The following is a 7,230-nucleotide window of genomic DNA, read 5'->3' on the forward strand; positions in this document are numbered from 1 at the left end:
CCCGACGCGCAGGGATGAGGGGGCGGGCCCCCCGGCGCCCAATCACAGCGCGCCGCCCGGTGGGCCCGCCCCGCGCCTGCCTGCGAGCCCAGGCGGTAGGAAGACCTCAGGAGGCTTCTGTGGCCCGGGAGGGGCCGTGCGGGAGGGGACCCCACGTTCGGGAGCGGTCTGGCACCGGCGGCCCGCGTTCCACAGGGACGGGAGCCCCAGACCAGGTCTGTTCTGCTGCCCAGGTTTTCTATCCGGAAGCACCCGGATTCAGCCTACCGTGAAAAGGTACTCGGTGAAATGATATAAGAAAAAGAAATTTTTGACTTCCATTTGGCTCATCTTTTCCTCCTTTCCTTTTGGTGACATCCTGGAAAAACCTGGGAGAAGAGAGCCTGCCAAAAGCCCCTCCAGGCGGACGGACTGTAGACGTCTGAATATACACTCTCTGAGGGACTCTGAGAACTGATGTTTGCACCTAGTATTGATTTATTGCCTCTCGGCTCCAAATTCACCCTTTTTGACTACACTATAAAAATGGATCTGGGCCTCTTAGGTTTTCCTTTGCCTTCTAGGACTGAAGCTTTGTCAGTAGAGAGCGCTGAAGAGACGTTAGAGGAAGAAAAGAGTTTTACTTCCTGGTTTTGGTGTTTTGGTAGGCAGGTTCTGTAGCATACCAAGCTTTCTTCAGTCCCAAACTCCTGTAATCCCTGACGGCCAGAAGTTTTCGACTGAAGAGACACTATCGCATGGTAGCTCCCTGGAGCCCTAGAGAAATATTGTAGCAAGTTCCAAAGGGCATATTTTCAACAGGTTTTGCAGATGTAGCACCACAGTGACTTGGGTGAGCTAGGCTCTGTGCCCTCCAGTGAAGTCTCAATCTTTGCCCTAGCAGGGATGGGGGTGGAAAGGTATTTCTTGGGTCCGCTCTCATCCCATAGGTTAGATATAAGGTTAGCTTTCTGTAGCTGCTATATCTGTATTCTCTAGCGCTCTCTCTGTGCTAGTGAATCCCTCATTATTCTAAACCCCTATTATAGCTAATAATTCCTTTTAAGTTTTCCCTATGCAGTGCAGAAAGAATTCTCAAGAGACAGAGCTGCAAAGATGGAATTTGGAGGTTTGATTGAGCCTTTGGGCTGGAGCTGCTTGCCAGAGGGACATGGAATGCTGATAATTCATGGCATGCAGGACACTTCAGTTAATTAAGCCATCACCTGTGGTTGATCCCGATGAAGTGCCAACTGCAGCAAGTGCCTTGGGGGATCAAGTACCAGCTACGCTTGACTGTTGAGGCTATAAAGGTGATTCTGAGGACCGTGGTGTGGAAGGGTTCTTCTGAATGCAATTGAATGATTATATGGAAAAATGACAAGCACAGGTCCGTTAACTCAGAAGAGTTATGACGTGAAAACCAAAGAGATTCTATAACACTTCTTAAAGAATCTCTTGTTTCTTGTAAGGAGAATAATATCGCTGAAAATCAAACAGAAAAATTTAATGTTCAGGTAACCGAGTTACGATTACTGCTGAATTCAAAAGCGTGCCAGTTTTTCTATAAAAGTTGAAGGATTGATTGGTAAACAACAGAATCCCAAAATTTGAAATGGGTTGGACACAGGTGAAACTGATGCCAGGACTTTTTGACGTGAAGTGAAAGGGAATCCAGCCTGTGCAGGAAAGAAAACGTTGCACTAGACATATCATATGCAACTTGCATACCGTCTGCCAAATGCGTTCCTTGAAAACGCCCAGGATGTACTCCCTTCTCTTGAAGCACTGAGAAAGACATTAGAGGAACTTCTCCATGGCTGCTCCCCTTGATGGTAGGACTATCGAGATACCACTGTTGAAATGGGCTCCCTGAGTTCAGTGGGGGCGACAGGATCCCAGACACCAGGCAGCACATAACCAACCAACATAAAGTGGGGAGATCTACTTCTAAAGGCAGCAGATAATCAGACTGTGTTGGCCCACAGAGATGTCTTTGGAACACTATAGATAGGCAACCTAGAATATTGCTTAGTATCTGTGAAAGGTAAAGCTGTAGGTCAGGGAGCCAAAAATCTGACAGGAGTTGCCACAGGAGATAATCACAGGCTTTAAGTTTTCAGACCTAAATCAATCTGCAAACCCAGAGCCTCTTGGTTCAGAAAAGTTTATGTTCCCTTTAGGAAAAACCTTATAACATTGCCACAGAACTGATGGCATATCCCTTTGAGCTTTCCCTAGAAAGATATGTGGCCATTTACTAGAGTGACTGCATTGGAGAAAAGGAAATGTGAATGTCTTTTGAGATTTACTACATACCAGCTCTGAATTGATACTAATTCCTGGGGACAAAAATATCACTGTCATCCTCCAGCGCCAAAGCTGGGATTTATCTTGGTTAGGTAATACGCAAAGTCTTAGGTTATGTCCAACTCATAGTTGGTTCCATTCTGTTGGTCTGCACATTAGCTGTGTGGTTACTTTCTCAATTCTTGAATGCATAACTGGAATCCCCACATTTCCCTTGCATACCCATGGAATGAGGGTCATTATAAATGAAAGAATTGCCGGGGATATAGCTCAGCGGTATAAGTGCCTGCCTGACAAGCACAAGGTCCTAAGTTTGATTCCCGGTACCAAAAGTAAATAAATAAATAAATAAATGAAAGAGGTAGAAGCTCCTAAAACTTTTGGTCTCTTCCCAGATAGTAAACCAGAAGCAATACTGAATCACTGGGAATAATCTCCAGGATTAATGCAAGATTAGTGAGAATAAGACTAGTGATACTTAACATATCCCTATTTAATTCACTAGTTTGGCCAGTGAAAATAGATTTAGGAGAATAGTTGTGAACTATTATAATCTTAATCAGAATGTGATTCCAATTGCAGTCTCTGTCTCACATGTACTATCTTTATTGGGACAAGTCATCATAGAACCTGGCATTTGGTATATAGCTATTAATCTGGTTAATACCATTTTATCTACCTATTTGTAAAAGACCCCAGAAGCAGTTTTACCCGGAAGGGGCAACAGTACACCTTCACAATATTGTTTTAGGAGTACATCAATTGTCCCTAATGCAGTACACAGATATTAATCATCTTGACATTCCATAAAACATCATTCTAGTTCACTATGTGAACATTATGCTGACCAGATGTGATGAACAGGAAGAAGATCTGAGTAGATACCTTAGTAATATATATTTGAAGGAAAGAGAAGCTGATGATTATGAGTCTAAGTAGACAATTCTAAAGTTGTCACCTCGAAGGTAAGAATAGTACAAGCTGCAAGGAAGAAACCACTGGACCACTGATAGATGAAGTCAAACAAAATGATCTAATGTTAAAGGGGGAGATGGTGAGGACTGAGGGGAGGGAGTAATGATTGTAGTAAGGACTAGTCATACATTATTGGGCCATAAGGAAGAGTTTTGAGCTGAATTGTGTCTCCTTAGAATTCATATCTTTAACTCTCAATCCCCAGGAATGTAATACTCTTTGGCCATAAGGTCTTTAAAGAAGTGATTAACTTGAAGTGAGACCATTAAATTGGAGCCCTACTGACACTTTGATCTTAAACTTCTACCTTCCAGATGACACAAAAATAAATTTCTGTTGTTTATCATACCTAATCTTACTCTGCGAGCCCCTAGCATGCATATACTAGTATAGAAAGCAACCATCCAGCTGGGAGAAAATATCTGCAAACCATATATTTGATAGGAAGATGATATCCTAAATATATATATGAAAGGTATATAATTTGATACCAAAACCCAAACAACCTAATTTAAAAATAGTCAAAGGACCTAAATAGATATTTTTTTTTTCAAATAAGATACAGATGACCAACAGGTATATGAAACATGTTTAGACTGGGGATATAGCTCAGCGACGCAAGCCCCTGCCTGGCAAACCTAAGGTCCTGAGTTCAATTCCTAGTACCAAAAAAAAAAAAAAAGAAAAGAAGAGAAAAGAAAAGATGTTCCACATCAAAGCAGTGAACTATCACCTCACACCTGGTATGATGGCTTTCAGAAACAAGTAAAATGGTAACAATTGTTGATGAAGATGTGAAGGAAAAAACAACCCTTGTATGCTGCTGCTGAAATTGTAAATTGGTATAGCCATTATAAAAAAAAAAATAAACTGTTTGCAGGTTCCTTAAAAAATTTAAAAATAGAATTACTACATGATCCAGCAATCCTATTTTTAAGTGTATGTTCAAAGCAAATTCTCTTTTGGGCAGTTCAGTTGGATTATCTTGATTGCTAACTCCATTAAAATAATATTGTACTACTTTTCATGAAAAAGATGTATTTTATCCTTTTATTGCTTACATGTGAGCCTTTATGTCTCGTAGCTATTCTAACAGGTGTGAAGTGATATTTCTTTAGATATTTGCTCTTCTTTTTCATTGTAGCGTTATTCATAATATCTAAGATTTCACACAGTAATCAGTTCAAGTATCAGTCAGTGGATGAGTAGATAAAAAATATGATATGTATACATAATGGAGTACTATTCAGTGCCCCAAAAGATGGAAATATTCTCAACTGTGACAACATGGATGAGCCTGGAGGACATTATGCTAAGAGAAATAAGCGAGACTCAGGAAGGCAAATAGTAATGCATGATATAAATTATATGTGAAATTAAAAAAATAATAAAACTCATAGAAACAGAGTAGAATAGCAGCTTTAAGGAGTGGAGGAAATGGGGAAGTTTGGTCAGAGGATACAGACTTTCTGCTGTAAATTCTGGAGATCTAATGTATGCATGGTGACTATAGTTAATAAAAATATCATGTATATGTATTGATCAGCTTTCCCATTGCTGGGACAAAATATCTGATGCCTGCAGTTTAAAGGAGAGGTTTATTTTGACTCACTGTTTCCCAGAGTTCAGTCCATGGTTGGTGAGTTCCAAGGCAGAAACATTATGGTGGAAGGGCAGGGTAGAGCAACACTGCTCATTTCATGTCACCCAAGAAGCAGAGCATGGGGAAGCAGCACCAGGGAGAAATATATTCTGGAAAGGCATGCCCACAGTGACCAGCCTCCAACGGGGTCCCACCTCCTAGCAGCTCATTCAGATATGAACATCAGCAAATTAATCCAACGATTCATAAGTAGAACCTCCCTATGATCCAGTCACCTCTCCAGGAGTCTCTTAAGCTAGGCAAGCTGACTGACACAATACACTTGAAATTTGCTAAGAGGGTAGAACTTAAGTGTCCTTACCACTCACAAAAAAATACTCTTGTAAAGTGATAGATATGTTAATACATTGACTATAATACATATATCAAAACCATATATATCAGTTATACTTCAGTAAGGTGGAAAAATGGATGGATGGATTGATGGATGGATAGATGGATGGATGGACAGATAGACAGACAACAATCCAATCCCCCCAAACTTTCAGAACTAATATAGATGCCTATCCTGGTATGTAATGTTTTGTTTTGTTTTGGAGATGCTAAGTTAAGTTTCGTTCTCCCTTTTAATCAGAGTAATTAGCTCTACATTAGAAAAACTAGTAGCTATAGATTTAATCCTTATGCTATGAGGAAATGTATCTAACAAAAGTGAAAGTGAACATTCTCTATAGTATATATGGTCGTGTATCTCAGGAAGATAGAGCTTTTTATAGAAGCACTGAAAAATACAGAAAAGCTTTATTTTCCCACATATACAATCTACATAAGGCTAGGGCCCATATCATAAAATTTCAAATTTGATTCCTTCCCCAAGGCATACAGTTTCTATGACTTTGTGACAGTTACATAATAGCTCTAAGCCTCTATTTCCCAACATACTACATTGGGATAGTTTCAGCAACTCTTTAGCATTGCTATAGCATTACGTGAGTTGAAAAAATAAATAACAGGTTTGGACAGCATTCCCCAAGTGCCTTCCATTTTTTTCCGGGAAAGGGGAAGATGGATGTGATTAAGAAATGAGTAAGGTAGAGAACATGTAAAATAGCTGGTATGAGAAATGGAGACCGGTTCCACATGGATTGATAGACAGCATTGGATTGTACAGTGGAGCAGGTGTACAATTTTCTCCCTTGTCATTGATGTATGCTGTGAGAGCTCAACAAAATGGACAGGGAGGATGATTCAGGAGGGCCCTTTCTGCCGGAATGCAAGAAAAGAACAACCCTACCCAAGGAGCATTCAGGGCTGGGAGCATTTTATATATATATATATATATATATATATATATATATATATATATATATATATATATAATGAAATCTGCCCTTTTCCCTACCCACCTACATACACTTCTGCAGTGGAGTATGTTAAAGTGAGTGCTCAGTATAATCTAGACTAGGAAAAGCTTCCAGGATGTGCCTAAGATAAGGTTTCTGGAAGGCATAAGTCTAGCCTCATATTTCTGATAATGAGAGGGTTTATACAAGCATGATCAGAACTACAATGAATGTTTAAATTTTAATAATTTGTTACAGTAAAAACACATTGCCATTAATCCCTCTAAAAATAATCCCTCTTGCTTGGAACACACTTATCCCATCATTCTTGCAACTTTCTGAAGCAGTTCTGGAAGTCATCTTTCAGGAGTGTCTTTATGAGGTATAATAAAAACTACAGTGAATGCTGCTGTTGTGTGCTAGCCAGTAGAAAGTCGGACTCTTAGGTTCACTGTGGTGTGTCCTTGTCCACCTTATTTGCCAGATCTGGCGTCATACAACTTCTGGCTTTTCCTGAAAGTCAAAATGATCATGAAAGTAAACATTTCGAGTTGATTCAAACATCAAAGCAGTCACAATAATGTAAGTAAAGTGTCTCACAAATAAAGGACTCCAGAATTGCTTCAGACAGTGCCAAGTATGATGGAATAAGTATGTTCCAAAGCAAGCAGGAAGGCTGGGCATGGTGGTACATGCCTGTAATCCCAGCGCGCGGGAGTCTGAGGCAGGAGAATCGTTGAATTCAAGACCAGACCTACAAAGTGAGCTCAAGGCCAGCCTGAACCACATAGTGAAACCCTGTCTCAAAAAGACAAAAAAAGATAGATAAAACAAACAAAAAAAAATAAAGCAAGCGGGAGTATTTTGAGAGGGGTTAATGTCAATGTGTCATTTACTGTAGTAATTTTTTTAAGTTTAAAGAGACTTTTTCAGTCACACCCCATATGTGTACAGTAGCTTCAGGTTTTGTCTGGTAATACCTGAAAAATCTCTCTCTTCCTGGTGAACTGCTACTCTGAG

This window comes from Chinchilla lanigera, unplaced genomic scaffold (assembly GCF_000276665.1).
Source record: "Chinchilla lanigera isolate Chin_1 unplaced genomic scaffold, ChiLan1.0 scaffold00017, whole genome shotgun sequence".
NCBI classification, from domain to species: domain Eukaryota; kingdom Metazoa; phylum Chordata; class Mammalia; order Rodentia; family Chinchillidae; genus Chinchilla; species Chinchilla lanigera.